Source organism: Medicago truncatula, chromosome 6 (genome assembly GCF_003473485.1).
Source record: "Medicago truncatula cultivar Jemalong A17 chromosome 6, MtrunA17r5.0-ANR, whole genome shotgun sequence".
NCBI classification, from domain to species: domain Eukaryota; kingdom Viridiplantae; phylum Streptophyta; class Magnoliopsida; order Fabales; family Fabaceae; genus Medicago; species Medicago truncatula.
In genome coordinates, this window is record NC_053047.1 from 629,007 (window position 1) to 645,213 (window position 16,207).

A 16,207-nucleotide genomic window follows, 5' to 3' on the forward strand; every position below is an offset into this window, starting at 1 on the left:
TTTGAAGTTGTATTTCTTGGTGTTCCTTCTTACAAGGTCCATATCTTTGATGTTTACAAGAACTTATCTAAGTCCTTCGATATTAGTGAGAGAAAAAAAAGTTTTTATGAATGAATGCATGTATGCATGTTTATGCTGAAGAACATGGAATGCATGGTGAGGTTAAGTCCACAATGTTGGAGTCGAGGGTAACAATGCCATTTGGTAAGGACTATGGTTTCATTTGTACCTGTATCACGGGTTCTACCAAGTTCCCAAAGTCATTAACCACTTCCGAATATTATCAGGTTACAAGACTACTCTTGATCCAATAAGATTCGTAGGAAAGTTTCGTTTGAGTGTAGTATCGCGTATCAACTAATTCAAGACTACTCTTGATTAGCCACCGCACTACGTCCTAAAAGGCCAAGATGGGTTTAAGGTAACTAAAGGTCCTCAACTTTGACGGTCACTTGAAAATACGATGCCAACACGACTACTCATGTCAACATAAAATTACTTCCAAGATCCCTCCATTGAGTGGGGTTGTACCACATGAACCCAAACACGAGACTTGACTCTCGGAAAGGCACTTTGGTTATACCACCGTCCTATCTTATGTTTCTCTCAAGCCCGGGTGTAGGACTTATCTCACCACTCATGTTTAAGAGAAAAGAGGAGAAAGAAAAGAGAAGATATGTACAACTATTTCCATCTTTTTGTTTTTTGTTTTTGTTTTTTTTTGTTTTAAGCAAGTTATAGCATAGAGAATTAAATAAGGCCAAGTTAGGCTCAACCCTCTTTAGGGGGTATCCCCAGTGAAGTCGCCATTTCTGTCGCGTCATTTTTTGGAGATCAAGGCTATTTGATTAGCTTTTGACTCACTATTTATTTCACGACTGAACATTTAATTTTATTAAGAAAAGGGGAAAAAGTTCAAACTACCCCATTTTGAAAAGATTTTGGGTTCGGGGGTTAGTTACATAAAGGGAAGGTATTAGCACCCCTTATGTCCGTAGTACTCTACGGGAACCTCTTGATTTTATTTAATTAATGTGCTATAACTTGCTTGCTTATTTTTGAAAAGAAGGAATTAAAGTGGAAAAATAAAGACCTAATTATCTACATTTTTTATTGTTTGAAAGGACATGGTCCTCTGCCTACGTACCCGTGAGGGATCAAAACCTCGTAGTTCGGGGTAGAAAACAACGTTTGATTGGTTTTGTGTTTTTTATTAGTTTTGAAAAAAGTTCTAAAAGGAAAAGCCAAGTGGCAAAATAAGAATTGGTTTGTATTTTTGTTAAAAGAAAATGACTTAAAGTAGATTTAGAGTTGATTGCAATTTTGATTTATGAAGGAAATAAAATAAAGACGATCACTTGATTTGGATCAAGGTTTGTTTATGAAAACGTTTTTGTGATTTTTGTTATATTTGGAATAAGATAGAACTAACGGAGCATAAAGAATAAAAAGCGCGGCTACCCTAAGTTAGAAATATAAAATCTATGACTATTACATAAAAAGCCTATTTACATTCTAAGGTCTGCAATGAAAATTAAAATGCTAAAAAAAAAAATAAATAAATAAATACGAAAAGGAATAAGAAAAAAATAAAAAAAAGGTCCAAACACAAGGTGGGGTGCAGTAATAAACAGGGGTGTGCAGAAAGCAGAAAAAGGAACTGGGCTTAAGGAAAACGAACCGGGTCACGGGTCATGGGTCATGGGTTGACCCGGTTTGGGGGATATATAAGGGTTGTAGGGTTTTTTTTCTTTCATTTCTCATTTTTCTTTCTCTCTCTTATCCCTCAAATCCTCTCTTCTCTCTCTACTTCTTTCTTCTTCTCCGGTTGGAGATGGGGCGGCCGGGAGAAGTCCGGCGCGGTGGTCGGCGAGCCATCGCGGCTGCGCCGCCGCGCCGGAGCTAAAAAGCTCCTCTTTTTTTGATTTTTTTCGCTCTTTCTCTTCTACTTCCCTCCCTCTGTTCACTTCTAGCCTTCAAGTTCCCAAAACCTTTACCCAAACGCCTAGATCTAAAAAAAAGAAAGAAATTTATACCTTTTGTTTAAGAAATGGATTCGGCTTTCTTGTGGCCGGTTCTGTGATGTTGTGCGTGTGTGTCGTTGTGCGATGCAGTGTTGTTGGTGTTGCGGTTCTGTGCGTGTGTGTTTGTTGTGTTGCCGTGTTGTGGTGTGATTATCGCTGTTGTGACGGTTTGGGGTTGCGCGCCTCTGTGTGTGCGTGTGTGTGTTGTGTTGCGCGCCGGTTCTGCCTTCTTCTTTGGATCTTGTTGTTGTTGTTTATCGCTTGCGATTGCTCCTGCTTCTGTTGCTTTTCTGCGTTTTTCTGTATGTGTTTGTTGTTCCTCTGTTTTTTCCGTGTTTTTCTTTGTTGTGCAGGTCTCTATTTATAGAGTGAGTTTGAGGCTAAGGTTTGTTACTGATGAGCAAAAAAGCAGTGGCTTGTGGAGGAGAAAAAGGGAAACGCGTCTGTTTTACTGGATTTGTTTCAGATGAGGCGTGAACTGGATTTGGATTAGAACAGCATACGCGTGATGCTGTTATTCTGAACCTGGACACTTTTGGATTTTGGACTTTTTGGACTTAAAAAGAAAAAATAATTAAAAGGATAATATCTACATTTATGGTTTTAAATAACAAGAAAAATTTAAAATGGGAATAAAAGAAATTTAATCTAACTTGGACTAAAATTAAAATTAGAGTTCTAAATTAAAAGATGGAAATAAATAATTAAAGACTGAGAGAAGAGGGCCCGATTCGGAACTTTATGAGGTATTTTAAAATACCTCCCTGCCGAATTTTTCACTGAAATGTTTAAGTCCGATCAGGGTCAAGTGACACGTGTCAGTGGGATCTTGGGTCAAAATTTGGGGTATGACAGATGCCCCTATTTAAGTTTCTTCGTTCAGAGATTTGAAGATGGAATCTTTGATTCGATGAGCCGAAGAGACTTAAATACAAAAGTGCACCAATTTTGACCTAAGATACTATGAATGTTCATGATGTAATTATGAAGGCATGATGACAACGGTGGCTTGACTGGAATGAAAAGACACTGGGATACCCAAATTCTTCGAAGAAAGGGATCCAACTTTACTGGGGAAAATGGTTATTCCTCATCGTCTCGATATCTCGAAACAAAGTGCAATGGTTCAGACTCCAATGTCCATTTGTGGACTTGGTTCTTAAAAATGAAATAATAGAAGGATACAAGTTATTTGTTGGTTGAAATTGGCCACTTGTTGCAGGCTGTTCGTTGGTTGGAACCGGTCGCTGGGCATAAAGATAAAAGATTGACGTGAGTTGTTCGTTCGTTGGAACTGGTTGCTCGAAAGGAAACTGACATAGGCTATTCGTTTGTTGGAATCGGTCGCTGGGCATAAAGATAAAAGATTGACATGAGTTGTTCGTTTGTTGGAACTAGTTGCTCGAAAGGAAAAAGATTGACATAGGCTATTCGTTTGTTGGAATCGGTCGCTTGAAATGAAAACATAAGCTATTCGTTGGTTGGAATCTGGTTACTCGTTATAAGGTAAAGAGATAGATACAAGCTGTTCGTTGGTTGGACTTGGTCGCTTGAAATATAAGTTGTTCGTTGGTTGGAACTGGTTACTTAAAATAAAGACACAAGCTGTTCGTTGGTTGGAACTTGGTCGCTTGAAATATTTGATTGGTGACATCTCTTGAACAGCTACGCTGGGGATGACGTTTCGGAATTTGAAATTGATTAGTGGCATAACTAGCACGGCTATTCCCGGGTATGACACTTTGAAATTGAAATTGAAATAGACATTGATTAGTGACATAACTAGCACGGCTTTTTTCGCCGGGGATGACACTTTTGAGTTTGAAATTGAAATTGACATTGATTAGTGACATAACTAGCACGGCTTTTTCGCCGGGGATGACACTTTTGAGTTTGAAATTGAAATTGACATTGATTAGTGACATAACTAGCACGGCTTTTTCGCCGGGGATGACACTTTTGAGTTTGAAATTGAAATTGACATTGATTAGTGACATAACTAGCACGGCTTTTTCGCCGGGGATGACACTTTTGATAAAGAAAGTGAAATTGATTAGTGACATAACTAGCACGGCTTTTTCGCCGGGGATGACACTTTTAATAAAGAAAGTGAAACAAGACGTTCATTTGTTGACAAAACGATAAGTTAAGACCGACCAAAACGAGATTCTGGATGATTGATGCAATTATGTGCGAATTAATGTTATGCATATGCTATTTATGCATAAATGTATGAAATATGTGAAAAATATTGATGTATGGATGTGTGAATGTATGAATGTGTGACTGCATGACCGTATAAACTGTATATGACAGGTGACCCGATGAGCCGAGACAAGACATGTAAGATGGGAGTCGGACCGACATTGCATTACAAACACTCGGCAACCTTCCTTGGAGATAATATTATTGTGAGCAAATCGAGCCGTTGATGGTGTAAGAACCTGGCACTAGGTAGCCCCTGATGCCTCCTGGGGGGTGAGCCCATTGTTGATGAAAGAAGTCTGGAAGAAGTCGCCATTTGTAAACCGGCACAGAGTGTCCTTCCATTGGTATGCTTCAGCAGTCATGCCTTTTGTTTTATTGAAAAATCCCTAATTTTTGCCTGGACCGCCCTTTCGGGTTTTCAGTCCACCGGGAATATTTTTTTTGTTTTTGCCCCTAATTTTTGCCTGGACCGCCCTTTCGGGTTTTCAGTCCACCGGGACGCTCTCTGTTGCCTAAGTCGCCTTTTCAGGTTTTCAACTTAGCGAGCTTCTTTGTATTATTTTTTGTATTTTTTGACTGTGACAGCATTTTGTTCAAAGTATAGGACCTCTCCATAGTGCTTAGCCATGTTTCTCTTCCGGAGTGTAACCGTTCTCGAGGCGGATGCTGATGTATACTTTACCTACTCACGAGTTCAAAGAGAATGTGTTTGTTGTTCACACTTTTCAAGAGATGTAAAAAAAGTTTTGTATTTTGAAATTTTTTGCTTTAAGAAGAAATTATGCAAATAGAATAAATGAGAGTTCCAAATGAATGGGCACAGGCTCGAATGTGATGAATTGAGTGGTGATCTGCCAATGGCATGGTTCCAAGGATCTTTGAACGTTTTTGAAAAATGGTAAATGTAATGGGGAGGGTACATCGAACACAGTAACCATTATTCTCCCTAACAACTTTGAATGCCCCTGTTCCGAGTCTTTGATCTGCAGATGCTTCGAGTCGGAGGTCTTTTTATAGCTGGATGCCCCAAGTGGATTGTGCTTGACCGGATGCAGTTACTTTGTCTTTTTGATCCTTAACTTTTGCATAGATCGCCCTTTCGGGTTTTCAATCTATCAGGATAATCATTTTTGTTCATGTCTCTAACTTTTGCCCGGACCGCCCTTTTGGGTTTTCAGTCCACCGAGACGCTCATTTTTGCCTAAGCCGTACTTTGAGCTTTATTATTTTTTTGACACAGTATTTCTTGACCGCACCGGCATTCATAGGAAGTGCGAGTTTGTCATCCATAGTTGGAGAAGTTATTGCACGCGATCCTTAATAGTTAGGCGTCCACTTGCCCCTGGAGTTTGATTGGGAATATAGTATCCTTTTGAGCACAAAGTCTCATTCTTGAATTTCACGGGGACGAACCTTCTTGTTGGAAGTTTGTTTTCAAACTTTTTTGACATGATTGTACAAGGTCGTCATGCATTTTAAGTTTGTTCAAGCTTGGACTTTGACATAACTCCTATTGTTGGGACTTTGATCGTGCGGGAAGCATCACCTCCCTGTTGTATACTTGAGGGAAAGAGGGGGGATGCCCCTGTTGAAATGTGTACTGAAGCACGATATCCGAGCAAAGCGAATGGTAGCACCTCGAACTAGTCTTTGTAAGTGAGTGCCATCTTCTGGATTATCTTCATGATTTTTGTTTGGTAGCTTTGATGGCTAGATGCCCCAGTAGGCGAGAGATCTTGTCATGAGTCTCTTCATCCATGTCTCTTTCAGCTTCGGATACAAGGAACTCAAAGTTGGAAGAGAGTACATGGTAAATGTGTTCAACGGGTTTATTAATGCATGATTTATTGTTGATTTTGACAAGTAAGTATAAGTTATGATTATGCAGATATTTGAGACTGATTAAAGAAAGATTTTTTGGTTTTTTGTATTACCATTTTCCAAGAAAAAGCACAAAATAAAAGCAAAGTCGGGATCAAAAACGACCTTTTTATTAATGATGACAATTTCTTAAAGTAAAAAGCCCTACACCAGTTCACTTTCATCTCGGGCGGGACGAAAGGATGTTTTTTGAAAAGGTAGTAAACAAACAAACATATCACTAGAAACAAATCGAGTAGCAGGAGAAGACATAAACATCAACCCAATTGCAGTTACACACTCGGATTCAATTTCTCGAAATGCAACACATTGTCGTCGATCAGCTTCTGGACTTCAATTTCCTAGGAGAAACAGTGCTCAACGTCATGACCTTGTGCCCCTTGATGGAAGGTGCAAGAGAGATCTTGTCTCCACCTAGTCGGCAATTTCTTGGGTATTGTTGACCAATCGTCCTTCTCGGACTCCTTCTTCCAATTGTACACCCATACCAACCATCTCAGCAAAGTTCTTGGGCGTGCTTCCGACCATCTTCTTGTAGCAGAACTGATTGAGAGTTTTTAAGAAGAGCTTGGTCATTTCTTTCTCTTCTACACGCGGGCTGACTTGGGCAGCGGTATCCCTCCGTCGCTAGGCATACTCCTTGAACGTTTCCTTGCTCTCTTGAGTCATAGCCTGAAGATCACTTCGGTCCGGCGCCATATCCATGTTATAACTATATTGCTCCACAAAAGCTTCACATAGATCACGAAAAGTTTGGATTCTCGTTTTCTCTAGATTCGTGTACCATTTTGAGGCGGGACCAGCCAGACTTTCTTGAAAGTAGCAAATGAGGACCTGATCGTCTCGAGCATATGCATACATCCTTCTTACATACATTTTCAAATGTTCCTCGGGGCAGGAGTTCCCTTTATACTTCTCAAAATCTGGGATCTTGAACTTGTGAGGTATCTGGACATTCGGCACCAAACAGAGATCATAAGCGGTCTTTCCAAATTTTTCTTTCCCACGGAGAGCCCTCATTTCTCGATGCATTTCATCATATTTTTCCCGCAAGTCATTCATTCTATCATCGGGCTCCATGTTCCCTGAATGGAAGATGGGTTCTTCATTTTGTGGAATGGTATGCATCATAGGTGTTGAATAAGTCATGACAACTGGAGGAGCTCTTACAGGAAGCAGAGGAACATGAGCTGCATATTGATGAGTAGGCATCTGAGTTTCAAAAGCAATAGGGCGGAATACTTCACTGAGACAAATAGGGACACTCCAAGGACGATCTTCTGGCCTAGAATTTGGGGAAGTACTGACAGGTATCGTCCATTCAGGAAAAATAGAGACAGTTGCTTCGGCTTGAGTGCCGATAGGAGGAGGAGGAGGTGGTGGTTGATTATGTGCAGCCGTCATTGCTTTTATCAATTCAGTCATTTCATCCATCTTAGTTCGCATGACTGCCACCTCCTCACGGAGCAATTGATTTTCTTGTTTGAGAAACTTCATCCTTTCTTCATGATTGTTCGAGTGTTGTAAATGCGAGTGAGTTTCAGACGAGGATGCCATGACTCTTTGAGATGGACTGACCTTTAGTAGAAAAGACACAGTGTAAGACTCTGACTAATGATGCATGCCATGCTTATGCAAAAAAAATAGACACATTTTTTTGAAGGACTTGTCAAAGTAATTGTAAACTTGATAAGGAACATTGTTTTATTTGAAAATTGTGAAGATGTTCCAATTGGTTCCCTTTTCAAAAGTAAGAACGAAACCAAAAAAAAGTTCTTAACAAAAGCTAAAGCTTAGTTAAGTTTTTTGAAGTTGTATTTCTTGGTGTTCCTTCTTACAAGGTCCATATCTTTGATGTTTACAAGAACTTATCTAAGTCCTTCGATATTAGTGAGAGAAAAAAAAGTTTTTATGAATGAATGCATGTATGCATGTTTATGCTGAAGAACATGGAATGCATGGTGAGGTTAAGTCCACAATGTTGGAGTCGAGGGTAACAATGCCATTTGGTAAGGACTATGGTTTCATTTGTACCTGTATCACGGGTTCTACCAAGTTCCCAAAGTCATTAACCACTTCCGAATATTATCAGGTTACAAGACTACTCTTGATCCAATAAGATTCGTAGGAAAGTTTCGTTTGAGTGTAGTATCGCGTATCAACTAATTCAAGACTACTCTTGATTAGCCACCGCACTACGTCCTAAAAGGCCAAGATGGGTTTAAGGTAACTAAAGGTCCTCAACTTTGACGGTCACTTGAAAATACGATGCCAACACGACTACTCATGTCAACATAAAATTACTTCCAAGATCCCTCCATTGAGTGGGGTTGTACCACATGAACCCAAACACGAGACTTGACTCTCGGAAAGGCACTTTGGTTATACCACCGTCCTATCTTATGTTTCTCTCAAGCCCGGGTGTAGGACTTATCTCACCACTCATGTTTAAGAGAAAAGAGGAGAAAGAAAAGAGAAGATATGTACAACTATTTCCATCTTTTTGTTTTTTGTTTTTGTTTTTTTTTGTTTTAAGCAAGTTATAGCATAGAGAATTAAATAAGGCCAAGTTAGGCTCAACCCTCTTTAGGGGGTATCCCCAGTGAAGTCGCCATTTCTGTCGCGTCATTTTTTGGAGATCAAGGCTATTTGATTAGCTTTTGACTCACTATTTATTTCACGACTGAACATTTAATTTTATTAAGAAAAGGGGAAAAAGTTCAAACTACCCCATTTTGAAAAGATTTTGGGTTCGGGGGTTAGTTACATAAAGGGAAGGTATTAGCACCCCTTATGTCCGTAGTACTCTACGGGAACCTCTTGATTTTATTTAATTAATGTGCTATAACTTGCTTGCTTATTTTTGAAAAGAAGGAATTAAAGTGGAAAAATAAAGACCTAATTATCTACATTTTTTATTGTTTGAAAGGACATGGTCCTCTGCCTACGTACCCGTGAGGGATCAAAACCTCGTAGTTCGGGGTAGAAAACAACGTTTGATTGGTTTTGTGTTTTTTATTAGTTTTGAAAAAAGTTCTAAAAGGAAAAGCCAAGTGGCAAAATAAGAATTGGTTTGTATTTTTGTTAAAAGAAAATGACTTAAAGTAGATTTAGAGTTGATTGCAATTTTGATTTATGAAGGAAATAAAATAAAGACGATCACTTGATTTGGATCAAGGTTTGTTTATGAAAACGTTTTTGTGATTTTTGTTATATTTGGAATAAGATAGAACTAACGGAGCATAAAGAATAAAAAGCGCGGCTACCCTAAGTTAGAAATATAAAATCTATGACTATTACATAAAAAGCCTATTTACATTCTAAGGTCTGCAATGAAAATTAAAATGCTAAAAAAAAATAAATAAATAAATAAATACGAAAAGGAATAAGAAAAAAATAAAAAAAAGGTCCAAACACAAGGTGGGGTGCAGTAATAAACAGGGGTGTGCAGAAAGCAGAAAAAGGAACTGGGCTTAAGGAAAACGAACCGGGTCACGGGTCATGGGTCATGGGTTGACCCGGTTTGGGGGATATATAAGGGTTGTAGGGTTTTTTTTCTTTCATTTCTCATTTTTCTTTCTCTCTCTTATCCCTCAAATCCTCTCTTCTCTCTCTACTTCTTTCTTCTTCTCCGGTTGGAGATGGGGCGGCCGGGAGAAGTCCGGCGCGGTGGTCGGCGAGCCATCGCGGCTGCGCCGCCGCGCCGGAGCTAAAAAGCTCCTCTTTTTTTGATTTTTTTCGCTCTTTCTCTTCTACTTCCCTCCCTCTGTTCACTTCTAGCCTTCAAGTTCCCAAAACCTTTACCCAAACGCCTAGATCTAAAAAAAAGAAAAAAATTTATACCTTTTGTTTAAGAAATGGATTCGGCTTTCTTGTGGCCGGTTCTGTGATGTTGTGCGTGTGTGTCGTTGTGCGATGCAGTGTTGTTGGTGTTGCGGTTCTGTGCGTGTGTGTTTGTTGTGTTGCCGTGTTGTGGTGTGATTATCGCTGTTGTGACGGTTTGGGGTTGCGCGCCTCTGTGTGTGCGTGTGTGTGTTGTGTTGCGCGCCGGTTCTGCCTTCTTCTTTGGATCTTGTTGTTGTTGTTTATCGCTTGCGATTGCTCCTGCTTCTGTTGCTTTTCTGCGTTTTTCTGTATGTGTTTGTTGTTCCTCTGTTTTTTCCGTGTTTTTCTTTGTTGTGCAGGTCTCTATTTATAGAGTGAGTTTGAGGCTAAGGTTTGTTACTGATGAGCAAAAAAGCAGTGGCTTGTGGAGGAGAAAAAGGGAAACGCGTCTGTTTTACTGGATTTGTTTCAGATGAGGCGTGAACTGGATTTGGATTAGAACAGCATACGCGTGATGCTGTTATTCTGAACCTGGACACTTTTGGATTTTGGACTTTTTGGACTTAAAAAGAAAAAATAATTAAAAGGATAATATCTACATTTATGGTTTTAAATAACAAGAAAAATTTAAAATGTAACTTGGACTAAAATTAAAATTAGAGTTCTAAATTAAAAGATGGAAATAAATAATTAAAGACTGAGAGAAGAGGGCCCGATTCGGAACTTTATGAGGTATTTTAAAATACCTCCCTGCCGAATTTTTCACTGAAATGTTTAAGTCCGATCAGGGTCAAGTGACACGTGTCAGTGGGATCTTGGGTCAAAATTTGGGGTATGACAGTCCGCAAAGAACAAATGTGATAGCTGTGGGGATGATCTTGCTACCTTAATTCCATGAATCTGTTTTGAGAATGCTGCCTTATGGATTAAACCTGAAAGAACATCAGCACAAACAATAAACAAATAGGGTGAGAGCGGGTCGCCTTGTCTCAAACCTCTTTCAGGCTTAAAAGATTTGCTAGGCTGGCCATTTATAAGAATCTGGTAGGACATAGACGATATACACCGAAATATCAGATCAACCATCTTCACTGGATTACCCATAGATATGAGGGCTTGGTACACAAAAGACCACTCTACACGATCATAGGCCTTTGACATATCCAGCTTGAGTGCCATAACACCCTTCTTTCCTTTTCTCTTCTTCTTTAGCCAATGGAAACACTCCATAGCTATGAGGGCATTGTCGGTGATCAATCTTCCTTGGACAAAAGCGTTGTTATATATCAATGATATCACCCAAAGTATGCTTCAATCTGTTTGCAATCACCTTTGTCACAATCTTCATTACCACATTGCAGAGACTTATCAGCCTCAAATCCTTTGTGGTGGAAGGATTTTTACATTTAGGAATAAGCACCAGAAAAGTTTTGTTGATATCATGAGGTTGGTCATTATTATTCAAGATGTTAAGAGCCAAATCTTGTACCTCCCTCCCTACAATATGCCAAAAATTTTGGAAGAACAAAGCAGGCAACCCATCCGACCCTAGGGACTTCAAAGGATGCATATGGTTAATTGCTTCGGTGATTTCCTCCCAGGTAAAATCCCTATCGCACCAACACTTGTGATCATCAGAGAGTTTTCTTTTTACCACATCACAAATTGCTTCTGTGTTTGACGGATTGGAAGTTGAAAAGAGGTCATCAAAGTAGCTTATGAGCACTCTTTCAATTTGTTCATCGCCTTTCCACCAAACACCATCCTCATCCTTTAGCTTGCTGATGTTGTTCACCTTGGCCCTTTGGCTTGCTTTGTTGTGGAAGAATTTCGTGTTTCGGTCACCGTCTTTAAACCAAACTGCCCTACTTCTTTGTCTCCACACGATTTCTTGACGTTTTAGAAGCACCCCGTACTCCTTTGTGTTCAGAATCCATGGAAGACCATAGACGCTACAAATGCATAGTACTTAGATAAACACATAAAAGCGATATTCTTTTTTCTAATAATAATAAAAAATAAAAAAACTTCAATTTTACTTTTTGATGATGTTTATTATTTTGTGTGTGTCTAAATATTATGTATTTGATTTTGCGATCATGCATGACTATCTCAGAATACATACATGTCTATCCAAATGAATTATTTCAAATCATATTTATACAATCAAAAATTATATTTTAAAAAGAATATATAATTGTTTGGTAATTAAAAGAATTTCTTTTTAGAGCCATATTGGTCAACAACGAGTCAAGTAGAAATACAAAGTATACAAACACAAAAATTTCTTCTCTTTTTTTCCTTTCTTCTTTTCAAGTGAGTTTGAGTTTCTAAGAGCATCTTCAACCGTAATCCTTATTATGGATTACTTAAGTGGATTCTACACTGTCACACTTTAAAACAACTCATTTATTTAAATGAATTCCACAATACCACCAAATTCTAAATATATAAGTGTATTTTAATAAAAGTAGGTTTCAAAATTTTAAATACTTGGGATTTTAGTTTGTTTTTCTATAAAAAAAAAAGAGTATAGTTTAACCACTATAAAAAGTGGTTCAATACTAAAGTTTTGATTAATATGGGGTGCAGAGACTAGCTAGGATGTACTAAATAGAATTTATATGATTAAATACGAAAAAAACTAAAGTAAGCTTTCTTTCTTATGAATTAAAAAACCTTTAAATTCATATATAAGTTGGATCTTCTATATTTTACCATAATATTATTGATACGGTATTTTCACCGCTGTCAATTAGTCACTAATCTCCGTTGAGAAATCTGTAGAACATTCAAGGTTGATTCTCCCTCTCAATCGGATATCTTTCTATACACATGAGTTATGAATCGAACTTCTAACCACATGCTTAAAGTGTCTAAATCTTTTACCGCTTGGATCAATGCATTGTTGCTTTAACTTAAGGTAGAAATCGCTTCAAAGTTTTTATTTTCCACAAGAAAAATCTCCTTGTGAACGGTTGTAAATTGGTTATTACTGACACCTTAAATAATAAAAAATTCTCATTCACCCAATTTGCTTTTTAAAAAATTATTTACTAACTTAACCATCAAATAATTTTCTAAAATTATCAGCCCTTGTTAACACAGACAACAAACATGAAGAATGATGACAAAGGAACTTCTCACATGATTAGAAGCTGCGGTTTTAAGAGTAAAGAAAAATAAGATGAAATTTAAAATGTGGAATGAGTGTTAAGTTCACGATTGTATCTTCCCTTCAAGTTCACAATTGCATCTAATAGAAATATTTATAAAAAAATAAAAATAAAACTAACATATAAATTCATAAACAACCACTCACATTACAACATTAAAACAACACACTGCAAATTAAAATTAAAATCATGAACAATAGAGAAAACATAAGGTAACATATCCTAAGCTCCTCCAACGTACCAAACAACACCAAATGGGTCTTTGAATTTCATGAACCACTTTCAACCAAGAATCTCTGCTGATAAATATGTTCCATCGTTTGCAACAATGTTATTAATGAATGCTTGTGGGTCACGAACGAAGAGTAAGTTGATAGGACTGAATCATAAGTTCAAAACAAAAAATAAGTTAAAAAGAACATATACAGAAATAATTAAAGTAAATTAAAACTCACAAAAAAAAAAAAAAAAAAAAAAAAACCATCAATTAAAAAACTTACTTTGCCATGGTGAGGAATTTTGAGTGAGAGTGGTAAATAAATTCAACTATGCGTTAGTATTTATAGAGAGAAACAAAAATATAGCTAGCTAGTGGTAAATAAATGTAGATTTGATGATACGAGATATATCATATAGTTTGAACCAACCACTTTTTTTCCTCTTTCATGTATAATATTTGGTTTTACATTTTCTTCATTCATTGATGGTTTTGTCATGCAATTTTGAGAAGACTATTGTTAATTAGTTTCATGCACATGGTGTGATGTATATGAGACATGTGATTTTGTACTATAAAACTGAAATTTGTTTTGAAATAACTATTTATGCACCAAACTAAAGGCGTCCTCATGCCATTTACTGGCCGCTTGAGCACAAACAAGGATACTTCACTGCTAGTGAGGCATTGGCTTGAATCACTGGTTCAAAGGGGTAGATATTTGGATCAACATTAGGAATGTTCTCGGCTAATTCCTAGTTGTCGTCCATTTTGATGTTGTTGTGTTTGTGCCACAAACAAGATGGCTAGTGAGTTATATAACTTCAAGATCTCAAACTAACACCACCAGATTAATTAGAATATAAAATTTATATATATAAGAAGTTCCCAACTATATGAAAATTAGATGTATACACCAGTTTATGTAAAATAAAAAAGTTTAGAACACAGACCTGAGTTTCTTTGACGGTGTATGTCTTGAGTAAGGCAATATTCTAAGCGTAGGCGCGAGCACTTGATGTTCCGGCACAAGCATGTGCTCTGTTACGTTCACCACCGTTCTATCCTCCTGCACCACCAGCATACAAGATCGCATAAGTAACATATTAATTAGTCTAAAATAAAGAGGTTCATAACAAAAAGCACAGAGTTCTGATCCGCATTACAAAGAATAATTTTGAAATTGCAATTGTAAGACATGGCGTGATACATGAATAGTTTTGATTAGTGTTGTCAATGGCAGATTGCAGACCATGCTGGCGCGCGAGCCAAAAAACCCACCATACTGGCTGACATGCGCCGTCATCCTTCACAAAATTGGCTATGGCGGAAAGTCAAAAACCCACCACTAATATCCGCCATGGTGACGCCATGGCCAATATTTGACAACACTGTTTGGTTGGTCCTCACGTGTTTGTTTTAATTATTTTTATTACATTAATAACTTGTGCAACCTAAAATATAAGATTAACTTGATGTATCTATAAATCTGCAAGTTAAAAACAGGTTTAAGATCTTTGACGAAATAACATACAAGAGCAAAAACAATACAAAAAATTGTGCAAGGGGTGAAATTTATCTAACGATGTCGTTTGGATTTATCACTTCTCTGTTGTGGAAAAGGGAAAACGAATGGTTTATGCGAAGAAAAAAATGATTGTTGTGATTCTTTCAATGAAATAGCTTTTCAAATTGACTGATTAAGTGATTATACAAATTAGGGGTGGTTTGATAAGATCTGATTTGTGTACAAAAAGGTGAACTAGAGTCTAGAAAAGAAAATCAAACATGTACTAAAGAAAGAAGAGGATATAACGTGGTTTGGACATCTTGAATGTTTGTTGATCAACTAATATTAATCGTCTGAACTTTTATTTTAGTTAGTTAGTCAAGCTTATGGAGAGTTTGATTGCTCAACTTGCTTGAGCTAAGCAGGAGATCGAAGAAGTTAAAGAACCTAAGTTCAAAATCTAGTGTTAAAGAGAAATATTAACGTAACAATCAATTACTAACATGTAGACCTGTCCAAAGATAAGGTCACTAGAACATTTGTTTTAGATCCACCAAAAAAATTACTTTTCATTTAATTTTACAAGCAAAGAGGTCGCATATTCTAATAAAAAGTGTTTCATATATTCAACTTTGTTTTAGATCCTACTTACTATTAAAATTTATAGGACCGACCTTGCTAACATTTGTCTATCTTTTAGATCTCACTTGCTTTTCATTTGCTAACAACATATAGAGTGATCAATTAAACTCTATATAAGGGGACAAAACACTTTAAATCACAAATTCTTCTTCTGAATGTGGTCGAGCATTTACACTCCATAAAATTCGTGAATAGCCAAAAACTAAACTAAACAAAAAAATGATTTTGAATTATGTCTAACAAATTTATCAATATGTTAATTTGTATCTAATTTATGGTTAAATTTATCTTTTAATTATATCACATATTAGCAAATTAGTTCCTGATTATATCACTTGTTAACATATTAGTTCCTAAATTATATAAATTACTAACAAAATAGCCCTAATAAGTTGATATAATTCAGGGACTAATGTGTAGTAGAGACAGCGTAACAAGACAAATTTGAGCTAAGTTTAAAACTTACTGCCACTCAAATGATAAAATTTATAATTCCTGCGAAAGTACAAAAATGGTACATGCACTCATCTAAGTTTGGCAACACAACATGCACATAAGAAATTCATTTTTGGTTATTTTTTAATAACCAATAACATTTAGCCTTAAAAAAAAATACACATTATGATAAAAATTAAACATTTTTAAATTGAAAATTTCTAAAAAAATATTAATTATAATTTTTTTCTTTATTATCCATGAGTACCGTATCCTACATGTTTAGGTT